Source organism: Neofelis nebulosa, chromosome 3 (genome assembly GCF_028018385.1).
Source record: "Neofelis nebulosa isolate mNeoNeb1 chromosome 3, mNeoNeb1.pri, whole genome shotgun sequence".
NCBI lineage: Eukaryota > Metazoa > Chordata > Mammalia > Carnivora > Felidae > Neofelis > Neofelis nebulosa.
In genome coordinates this window covers 194,117,702-194,129,740 of record NC_080784.1, presented here as the reverse complement: position 1 = coordinate 194,129,740, position 12,039 = coordinate 194,117,702, and the positions used below count along the sequence as shown (strand labels likewise).

At 40.1% G+C, this 12,039-nt stretch overlaps 1 long non-coding RNA gene across 1 annotated transcript in view; it reads right to left on the bottom strand.

Annotated features, from left to right (window-relative positions):
* Nucleotides 1-2,202: 2,202 nt before the first annotated feature.
* The window catches only part of LOC131507785 (uncharacterized), a 61,856-nt gene continuing 52,019 nt past the window's right edge, over nucleotides 2,203-12,039 (bottom strand). Inside the window, exon 4 of the long non-coding RNA XR_009259701.1 lies at nucleotides 2,203-3,087. This is a non-coding gene — a long non-coding RNA (uncharacterized LOC131507785). The remainder of the gene's footprint in view (nucleotides 3,088-12,039) is intronic.

Here is a 12,039-nt window from a genome sequence, read left to right as displayed (position 1 = left end):
TAAGACTGTTGGATAAGACTAAATATTTCTGCTGTCTCTTCCAGATCGTATTCTATATTATATGACATGATTTTAAATAAAGATGTTGCAAGTGTTGACAGAAACACAGACAAAAAGGACTGGAGAAATAATCACTTCATAGAGCTGCCGTGCCTCTTTTGGAAAAACCAGAAGGAAGAGGGAAAGGTATTCCATTTATTCCCAGGATTATGATAACTATTCTTGGCCATACTGTGAAACAGCATTTGGTGACAAAATGTCATCCTGATGAAGAAAGATTTCAAAAGCAGGTGGGAATATCGTGGCCCAAATATTTTCAATCCATACTGGTGCTGGTGATAATTTTATGTAAAATGACGAAGTCATGACTGCTCTGCCCTAGAAATGGTTCAGTGGAAAACAGATGACTGCGAGGAAGTCCAGGATGTTTGACCTATGATCAGTCACTTTCACTCATGCTTTGTAAATAACAAAACCATTTTTCAGATCGAACTTCACATGAAACTCAATATAGGTATCACCTTGAAGATACGGCAGGTTTGGTTCCAGACCACCACAATAAAGCAAGCCAAATGAATTTTTTGTTTTCCCAGTGCATATAAAATTTGTGTTTTATACTACACAGTAGTCTGTTAAGTGTGCAACAGCATTGTGCCTAAAAAAACCAATGTGCATTCCTTAAATTAATAATACTTTTTTGCTGGGGCTCCTGGGTGGCTTGGTCAGTTGAGCGACCCACTCTTGATTTTGGCTCAGGTCATGATCTCACCATTGTGGGATCAAGCCTCGCATGGGGCTCTGTGCTGTCAGGGCAGAGTCTGCTTGGGATTCTCCCTCTCTCTCTGCCCACTCACACGTGCCTCTCTCTCTCTCAAAATAAATACGCTTTAAAAAATGAAAAATAAAAACACGTTATTACTGAAAGATGCTAGACATCATTTAATCTTTCAGGGACTCATAATCTTTTTGCTGCAGGAGGGTCTTGCCTCAATGTGGATGGCTACTGACTGATCAGGGTGGTGGCTGCTGACAGTTGGGGGCAGCTGTGTCTATTCTTAAAATAGACAACAGTGAAGGCTGCCACACCAATGGACTCTTCATTTCATGAACAATTTCTCTGTAGCATGGGATGCTGTCTGATAGAATTTCACCCACAGTGGAACTTTTTCAAAATCGGAGTCAATTCTTCAAAACCCTTCTGTTGCTTTATCAACTAAGTTGATGTGATCATCTACATTCTTTGGTGTCATCTCATCGATCTTCACAGCATCTTCGCCAGGAATATATTCCATATCAAGAGACCACCTCCTTTGTTCGACCATAAGAAGCAACTCCTCATCCATTAAAACTTTATCATGAGATTGCAGCAATTCAAATATAATAATAATGGGAGACTTTGAAATATGCAAGAATTACCAAAATATGGCCCAAAGACATGATGGGAGCAAATGATTTTGGAATAAATGGTGCCAGTAGACTTGTTTGATGCAGGGTTGCCATTCAACTTTAATTTGCAAAAATGCAGTATCTGCAAAGCACAATAAAGCAAAGCACCATGAAATGAGGCATGCTGGTATATAAAATAGATCAAAGTAGAACAACGTTAGTTGACTAAATCCAGGGTGGGGGACAGGAGGCGCATGCACATTGTGTCCCCAGGACCTCTTTACTGACTATGCCTCCAGGTGATTGATCACTGAAGCACGATTTGAAAACTGGTCCTGTCAATTCAAAGGGTCACTGCTCCTAGGAGTCTACAAAATAAGAAATACTGGTTGTTTCATCTCGGATGGCTACTGAAGAGCATGCCATTAGTAGCCTTTAGGGAAGTACGAATAATTTACATTTTTTGTTCTTTTCTAGTTGGTAACCCCGGTGGTTCAAGTGCAGACCAAGCAGACAAACTCTGAGAGCTAGGATTAAAAAGAAAATAAAAAACAGCTCATAGTAATGACCCCTCCCAAGAAAAGACCCAGCAATCTTCCAGCTATAGTAGCAGTAATCCCAAACCCACTACAGCATCTAATTGAAATATTGATTCTTCAGTTAGGTCTCTAACTTAAAATTCCAGAGCAGAGAGCTCCCCACCACACAGACACCCCCTTTGCAGAATCACATCACAGAACACACAGTGTTTCCTTAACATTAAGCTTCCCTGGGCTTTCATTTCAATTAGTCATAAAAAAAGATCAAGAAGGAAAGTATTGTCGGAAAGATTCCAGTCAGTGTTTTATTGCCTGAAACACTTCTCAGGATTAACCATTTCATATCAGAAAGGGAATTCTGCAGAAAGAGAAATCCTTTTTCCTTACAGAGAGGAAGCTGTGGGTAAAACAAAGAATACAAAATCTACTTTCTTCTAAGTGTCTTATTCAACATGTTTTCATTAAACAATCTCATTTACGGCATTAAAATTTTCCTGAACAAACACCAACATATGCCAAAAAATTATCACAAATCCAACTTTTGCTCTCCTTCTATTTCCATGTAGTTTCCAAGAACAACAAAATCCCTTGACATTATTATCTCCACCGAATACTAATTATGTCACTACCACTGCATGTCTGCTAATCTTCCAGAAATAATGTGAGAATTACCGGGACGCAATAGGAACAGAATGGAATTAGAAACATATTTTGTGGATTTGTCAAAACTACCAGCTTTCTAAGAGTGGTAAAATGCACATCCAAAAAAAATTCTTTCATAAGGACAAATTCCCACAATGAAGATAAACGATGAGTCTTAATACTACGCTTTGAGCATAGACAACTAGCTAGAGCAAGGCCAGTATTCGGCGGGTTCTTTTATTCTTACAGGAAATTTAGTTCACGGCACCCAGGATTTTCATCTCAGCACAGCTTTGACTCTAGATGAGACCCGTTTTTAATCATGCTTAATGGGCCTGGTTCCCAAGAGAATAACAATGAAGGTGAAAACCTCTTGAGCAGGGAGGAGAATACACTTGCTCTGGGGACCAGGACCTAATCCTTCCCTGTGAAGGAAGGAAACAATGTCTTCCTCCTCTTCAGTCGCAAACATTTCTTGAATGTATGAATGACAGTATCATCATGCTCTGTTCATCCTGGGCTAAAAACAAAAGAATCATAAGCTGTTGTGCCTGAAGTTACCTTTGCCGTTATCTCCTTTAGCTCCATTTTGCAGATGTAGAAACTGATGCCTAAAAACTGATGGGTTTCCTGAAGGTACATACTTGGTCACATAAGACATAGGCATCTGTATTTATTTCCCCAATCTCTGATCAAGGCTCTCTCCTCTACTTCAGATGACAAAATCCTACATCATTTTCAAAATCAAGTCTTAGGGATGTCTCAGGGCATCTCCTTCCCTGACTCTGAGCCACTGCAGGGTCCAGACACGTATCACCTCTTTCTGGACACCAGCTGCAGGATCTGCTGGTCTCGGGGATTCCAGTGTGGTCACTTGGATGGCTCCATACTCCTCTCCGATTTTTCAGCCCTGCTCAAAGGCCTTCTTCTCTAGCCCATCACTGGCACCCACCTGACCTCTTTGCTGTACCACTAACAGTCAGGCATGCACATATGTGCACACACCTCATGCTGGTTCACTCAGCAGGACTTTAGTTTTGCGGTCCGCCTAGGCTGGATTCTTCTTCCCATCCATCTGGCTGGTTCCATTCTATGCCATTGTTACCTCCCATGACCACTCCCCTTCCTTCCACACCCCACACCCAGTCTTGGGTTAGGATCCTCTAATCTCAGATCTCGTGTCTCCACATATCTGTTGTCTCTGCACTAAACTCAGGCACATTACCTAAAACCCTTGCATGGGTTTCCCAGATTCCACTGGACCTGGTTTCTCCCGATCATTGAACCAATGGACATGCAGGTATCATGCGAAAACTATATTAACTTATAAATATTGACACAGACAAGTGACAGGTAGTTAGGGATATTTAGACAATGTTTGTACGTTTCTAGGCACCAATTACTCTATCTCTTTTTTAACTCAGTGGATTATTTTGAAATCAGTGCACCTGTGATCTTTCTGATCCTCTCACAGGAGAACAGTAATTTTGCTTCTACCTTTGAAAACCTAATGTTAGTTATGGACAACTGTGTGTTTTCTTTAAGGAGTTCGGTCACTGGACTCACAAAATGTTGCATCTGAGAAGAATAAGATTCTTAATTGTGTTTGCAATGAAATATATGAATAAATAGATGGAACACATTAATACTGTATTAATAGCTACGAGCGTCTTCTAGAATGGTGTGTCCTATGCCAAGTGCAGCTGGTTGTATTATAAGTATCTTTTTATATGTCTGTTTCCCACACTTCATTCCAGGCTAATTGTGTGATTCAGATTGTGTGGCCAGAGCCAGCATAGTATCTGGCACAGTATAAAAACTCAATACTTTTGGAATGAAACATTTATGTAGTCCTAAGCTCTCTGTGAAACCTTGGCTAAGTGGATATTTCCCTGTGAACTACTTTTCCTACATCCCTTACCAAAAAGTCAGTCTACACTTAAATTCAAGACACAATATATCGCCAAAAAAGTTTGTCTCCTATAATTCCCTTCATTGCCTACATCGGCCCTCTAATACCAAACAGAATAACCCTGGTCTCTCTTCCAGATATTTGAAGACTGCGATTATTTCTCTGGCAAATCTTCATGTCTTTGGGCTAATATTTCCCTGTTCTTCAATCATTTTCAGACATTCATTAGGGCTTAACTCTTATAAGCACACTCTACAGGTGCTCAATCTCCCACTTAAGCTGTGCCTCCCAAGAAATGCACACAGCATTGCCTGGAATGTCTGCCCAGACCACAGTTCAGGGAGGTTGTCACCTCCTTTGATTTTGATGCCATACCTCTGCTAATGAGGCCAAAGTGTATCAGCTTTTTCAGTAGCTACTCAACTGACATCCCCATACCCACTCTTTCCCAATTTCCTATCTGAAGAAGAGTCATTCCTCACATTATTAAAATCAATTCCTCCCCCTTGGACTTTTAACCCTATCTCATTCTGCCTTTCCAAGGATTTTATACCATCACCTACAACCTCGCTTACTTTCTATGCAAATTCTTCCTGCCTAAAGTCCCTTCCCAGTAGCTTTAAACATGCTCAGTCTCTTATCACACACACACACACACACACACACACTCTCTCTCTCTCTCTCTCTCTCTCTCTCTCTTTCCAGTATCGTGTTCTACCCTCATCATTTCTCCCAAATTCTCTTACCAAGATCACAAATGACTTTCATTTTACTAAAGCCAAAGGACAAAAGTAGCCTTCCATTTTGACTTCTTTGCTTCATTTGACTGTTGACTCCTTAACAACTCATTCTTAAAACTCTTGCCACATCCTCCATGATGTTTGTCTTTCTGGTTTTCCTTACATTTCCCTTTGTAGACTCCTGTTCCTCAGCTATACCTTCAAATGTCTGGGTCCCCTACGCCTTACCTTCAGACACTTCTCTTTCACCTCTCAGTAGATAATGGCATTACCTTCCATTATTTCAACCACCATCTAAAATCTAATGTCTCCCAAATTCCATCTCCATTCCAGATCTTTCTCCTAAGCTACAGTCTTATGATAAAAAAAAAAAAAAAAAAGGATACCCTCTACTCATCATTTGCACAGGGGCATTTCTGAAGTCCATCCAACTCGACAACAGCAAATTCAACTCAACTGTCTCTACTACTCTCTCCTCCTCTTGTTCTTCTTTGTTCCATAAAAGCCAGAATAGACCACCCAGTGTTCTCCAAGAGGCCTACAGATGAGATGGGGTGTAGACAAATATAACTTGCTGAACAGGGCTAAGTCAGATACAATGAGACCACTGTTTCATTTTTGCTCCATCACTGAAATCAACCACTCCCGCTTATGCCTCCTTTCTTGGCCCTTCCTCAGAGCACATTTCAAGCACCGTGACCATTTTTTGCACCTTTTTCAAATACAAGAGCAATCACACTGAGCTCTCTGTAACTCACTTTCAAGTTCAGTGTTTTTTAAGTCACAACTTCAATTTCTCACCCAATTTAAATCTTCTTTCCCCCACCCCCACCTCTTCTTCCTAACCGGCTTAAGGTCAGTCCTGCCCCATGAACCAGGGACCTATGCCAAGGTTGGGAGACAATATGGTCTTCTCACTCTCTCTACTTGACCCTCGCTCTGTGGCTTCTGTGTTTCACTCCCTTCATCTGAGAGAAGTGCCCTTAACCCAGAATGTGTATGGACCATTAACAAAGCTCACTGGGCCTCATTTTCCTCACAAAAAGTGAGACTATTGCAGTAAGTGACCTCCATATCTACTACGGCAAGATCTCAGCTTTCCTTTCTCTGAGGCAAACACCAATTCGTTTGTCCACAGGGACGGGATAAGTTTTGAATTCCTAAATGTCTTGTCTATCTACCAGCTCATAAAAGAACTATGGATCCCTTAGTAATGTTTTCAAGTGAGACCAAAACATGATGAGGCACGGCCCTACCCCTGGATCCCCAAATGGTACCATCAGCAAACTGTCTTGTTCACATTCTTACACCATTGCTGAGACCAGGACAGCACCTTCAGTCCACGTCACAAGCAGACCACATATATTTTTCTTAAATCATGGTCATACTTCAGGAAAGTAGGTTTGCGGCTTTACAGTGTCCTCAGCAGTCATTGTTTCAGTTACCCCTGAAATGGTGACCCATGGTCTCCTCGAATCATTTCTTTTTTCTTTTCAAATTTCTTGACTGTCATGTAATAGTTTGGCTGTTTTGAAACAATCCTGTAGTCTTATAATATATTTATACTGTGGGATTTCAAATATGAGAGTGATGTCGTTGATCAAGCTTTTGTCGGCAGTGGTACAGTTTCAAATAAGATGCGTGATAACTAAGTGTTTTGTCCAATACCTTAAATCTCAATCTCCTGTGCAAAAACATATTTCATTCAAAGTGACAGCAACCACAAATTACAAATTTGGTGTGAGAAAGACTTATTTTATTTTATTTTTTTTTTAGAAAGACTTATTTTAAAGTAATTTTAATGGAAATAATGCATGTACACAATTTAAAAGGACAAATAGTGGTTGCCTACTCCATTCCTCTCTAGAAAATCAAGACTCCCAGGGGCAACATTTTTCAAGTCTTTTAGCTATTTCTTCTGGCATATGATTCAATATTTCTAAATAACATCCTTATAGCACTCATTCTCGGTTCAACTTCAGACGTTATCTTTTGATTTCTGAGTTAGGATATAGGTTTGGATACCATGACAGAAACTAAAATGGCAGTGCCTTAAAATTAGAAGCTTATTTTCCTCTTATAAATAAGCATCAAGTTCGAAAGACCTTTATTCACCTGATCCAAGATGGCTTGTCAGCATGACCACATTTCATCCAATGGAATCATGGAGAAGGGAGTGGGAAGAACAAGATACTTTCCTTTTACGGGCACAACCTAGAAAATGTACATATTAAACACCCCAAATTTGTTCCACAAATGTGTTTAACAAATTTAGCTTATTTTAAAAGTTTTCTCTTGTTATTGCAACTAAACAGATTTTTTTAAATACAGTTACATAATAAATGCAAAATCAGAACAGTGGTTCCCTCTGAGGAGGGAATGAAGGGGGATGAAATAAAGGAGAAGCTGAAACTGAGTTATGGTTAATGTTTAAGCCAAACATTTGGTGATGGGGTTGTAGTCTCCATTATATTATTCTGCTTTATAGTTTGCATATATTATTTTATATGTATCAAATATTTAAAATAGATTACAAGAAGACAAAGTGAGATAGGTATAAAATACTAGAAAATAATAACAAGTAAGGTTGGAAGTAGGTTACCTGAATTAAGGTATTTCTAGGATCCTTATAATGTACAGAGCAAGTCTGATTACTATGAGACTTTAAGCTAGATAAGCATGTTAAAATAGCGTGGGTAACAATTAAGAATAAATGAAACAACAGAAGGACATTCAAACCAGAAGTCAGGAAAGAAAAATAAAACATAAAAATAGTAGAACTGATAAAAAATACCAAATAAGATGTAGAAATTAAGCCAAATAATCAGCAAGCACAACGAATATAACTGACTATACTCACTCATTAAAATATAAAGACCATTAGGGGGCACTGGTTGACTCGGTTGAGCGGCCAACTCTTGATTTTAGCTCAGGTCATGATCCCAAAGTCATGGGATCAATCCCCTCATCAGGCTTTACACTGAGTGTGGAGCCTGCTTAAGATTTTGCCTCCCTCTGCCCCCTCCCCTGCTCATACTCTCTCTCTCCCTCCCTTTCTCTCTCTCTCAAAAATAAAAATAAGTAAAACAAACCTTTAAAAAAAAAAAGATAAAGACCATTAGGTAAGCATAAAAACAAAACAAAACAAAAAACAAAAAAAACCCAGCTGAATGCTGTGTATGAGCACATCTTAAATAGAAGAACACAGGTTCAAAGTAAAAGGGAAAAAACACTATACACCCAGAATATATTAAACAAACAAACAAAAAAAAAACGCTTTCATGACATCAGGAAGAAAATATACTTTAAAGCCAAAAACATTACAGTTAAAGAAAAGCACTACATCACAGCAATGTTTTAGTTTACTTCAAAAATATAACTATAAACTACTATGACCTAATAGTATGGCCTCAAAATATACCAAAAAAAAAAAAAAAAAAAAACCCAAACCCAATCCATGATAAAGATCAAAGCTACGTCCCATCTCACCTTCAGAAACCTGTTCTGTCAATATTAGACCTATTACCTGAGCTCCAGCTCCGCCCACCCCCGCAGCTGGATTCCGGCTGGATTGGCCAATGGGAACGCACTTCTCTCTTTCTTTACCAAACGTCGTTTCCGTGGCAACAGCAGCATCTGCACTCCGGTCCAGATCCCACCTGCTTATCCTGCCCAACATTCTAGTCATCTAGCCTCCCTTTATTCCTGCTATTCCCAGTGTCTAAATTTTCCTCGTTTCCTCTTCTGCTTTTTGGCTCTTCCGCCACAAGGGTAACCAAGTATATGCCTACAGTTTATTTTGTTGCAAATACTCAGAGTGGTTCCTGTTTTCATGGTTAGCCTCGTCATTAGTATTCTATTTTTTCCATAGCAAATCGCCACAAATTAAGCGGCTTAAAACCACATGGATTTATTATCTCATGGTCGTATGGGTCAGGAACCCAGTGGGCTTGGCTGGTGCCTCTGCTCTGAGTTTCATAAGGGCTGAAATCCAGGTGTCAGTAGGGCCACTTCCTTTCTCGTTTCTTCCAGCTTTATGGAGATATAATTGACATATAACACTGTGTAAGTTTAAGGTGCACAATGTGATGATCTGATACACGTATATACTGTGAAAATGATTACCACAAAAAGGTTAGTTAACACATCCATCACTTCACATAATTACAACTTTCCTGTAGTGAGAAATATATGGTTTACTCTCCTAGCAACTTTCAAGTATACAGTACGGTGGTGTTAATTATAGTCATCACGATGTATATTAGATCCCCAAAACTTATTCATCTTATAACCAGACGTTTGTGGCCTTTGACCAACATCTTCCCATTTCCCTTACCCCCCAGTCCATCAACATCTTCCCATTTCCCCTACCCCACAGTCCATGGCAAACCACTACTCTATTTCCTGTTTATATGGATTTAGCTTCTTTTTTTTTAAGGTTCTACATGTAAGTGCGATCATGGAGTCATTGTCTTTTCCTTTCTGACTTACATCACTTAGCACAATGCCACCAAGATCCACACATGTGTAATATTCCATTGTGTGTGTGTGTGTGTGTGTGTGTGTGTGTTCATCTGTTGATGGATACTTAGGTTGTTTCCATGTACTGACTATTGTGAATCATGCTGAAATAAGCATTGGAGTACAGATATCTCTTTGAGGTAGTGATTTCATTTCTTTTGAATATATACCCAGGGCTGGGATTGCTGGATCATACAGTAGCTCTAATTTTAATTTCTTGAGAAATCTCCATACTGTTTTCCACAGTGGTTATAACAATATACATTCCCACCAAGAACACACAAGGATTCCCTTTGTTCCATATCCTCACCAGCACTTACTATATCTTGTCTTTTTTATAATGCTTATTCTAACAGGTGTGAGGACATATTTTTCATTTGCATTCCCTAACAATTAGTGATGTTGAGCACCTTTCCATGTACCTGTTAGTCATTTGTAGTTCTTCTTTGCAAAAATGTCTATTTAGATCCTCTGTCCATAAATTGGATTGTTTGTTTTACTTCAGATTATTTGGTTTTTGCCATTGAATTGGCTCTAGCTTGGATTTCCAGTCTTCTGTTGAACAAGAATGGTGAGAGTGATCACCCCTGTCTTATTCCTGATTCTAAAGGAAAAGCTTCCAGTTTTCTACCATTGGGAATGATGTTAGCTGTGGGTTGTTCATAGGCTTTATTATGTTGAGGTATGTTACTTTATACCCAATTTATTGAATTATCATAAAGTGGTGTTGAATTTTGTCAAATGCTTTGTCTGCATTTATTGAGAGGATCTTACAATTTTTACCCTTCATCCTATTAATGTGCGTATCACGTCTATTGATTTGCATATGTCGGACCATCCCTGCATATGATACAAGGGATAAATCCCACTGTCGTGGTGTATGGTCTTTTTAATGTGTTATTGAATTCAGTTTTCTGGTATCGTGCTGAGAATTTTGGCCTCTGTATTCATCAGGAACATTGGCCTGTAGTTTCCTTTTCTTGTCGTGTCCTTATCTGACTTCGTATTAGGGTGAACTGGCCTTGTAAAATGAATTTGGAAGTGTTTCTTCAATTTTTTGGAAGAGTTTAAGAAGGGTTGGCATTAATTCTTCTTTAAATGGTTGGTGGAATTCACCCATGAAACCATCTGGTCCTGGGCTTTTCTTTGTTGGAAGGGTTTTGATTACTGCTTTCATCTCATCTGGCAGAATGGATGGCCATGTCTCTTGCCAGGTCCCCTGAGTGGACCGGACTTGTCCCTGACCGTGGCAAAAAGGGCGAGAGTCAAGTTTAGGGTCTTTTCAGGGCCTTCAGGACTAGTGCTAGTCCTGCTCATATCCTGCAGCTCTAAGGGGATTGGAGTCAAGTAGAGGGCCTCTTCAGCATCTCTGGGGGTGCAGATAGGAGTGTCACCTGCAGGGTCTCTGTGCCAGCAGGACTGTTCATGAACTGTGACTGGGATGGGTGGGAGTTCAGTTATAGGACCCTTTCAGAATCCATATCCTGAACAAGTTTAGCAGGCATACCTTCAGGGATTCCCAGACTGTGACCAAGAGGGGCTACAACTGGTTTATGGGTCACTTGAGAGTCCACAGCTGAGACTGAGGTCTGTATGTCTATCACCCAATGCATGGCATGACTTTTCCCTTGACAAATGCTGCTGATGACAGAACCAAAGCCAAATAGGGTTTTAGCTGAGTCCTCAGGGGTATGAAGCTATTTCTGGATCTGCAGCCCAGACCATAATCAGTGAGTTAGCCACCTGGGTGCAGGCCTGCCTTCCCAAAGTGGCTCTTCTCGGTCTTGGACTGCACCAAAGTTTCGCCGTCTCTTACCTGAATCCCAAACCTCCCACAAAGGCACTTTTGTCCATAGGTGGAGGCCAAATTGCTCTTGTTAAGGGTAAGATAGCTGTGAGGGATGTCCCATTTGGTCTTCTTGCTGACCTGTATTCCCTTCTGGAGGCCAAGGGAGAATCTGTATCTTAGGATATTCAGTTATTGGCAGAATTTAGTTCTGTGCAGTTGTAGACCTGAGCTTTCCATTTCCCTGCTGGCTACCTTCCAGGAGCTGCTCACAACTTCTAGAGACTGCCTGTATACCTTGGCCCATGGCCCCTTCTTCCATCTTGAAAGCCAGCAACAGTGGGTGTGGTCCTCATCAAGGTGTATCCTTTCTATCTCTTCTGCCTCCTTATCTTTTACAAGTTCTAACTAACTGTTTCATTTTATTCCTCTGACTATAAAGACCCATGGGACTATATCTGGGCCACTTGAATAATCCAGAACAATATTTCAATTTTAGGATCAGCTGATTAG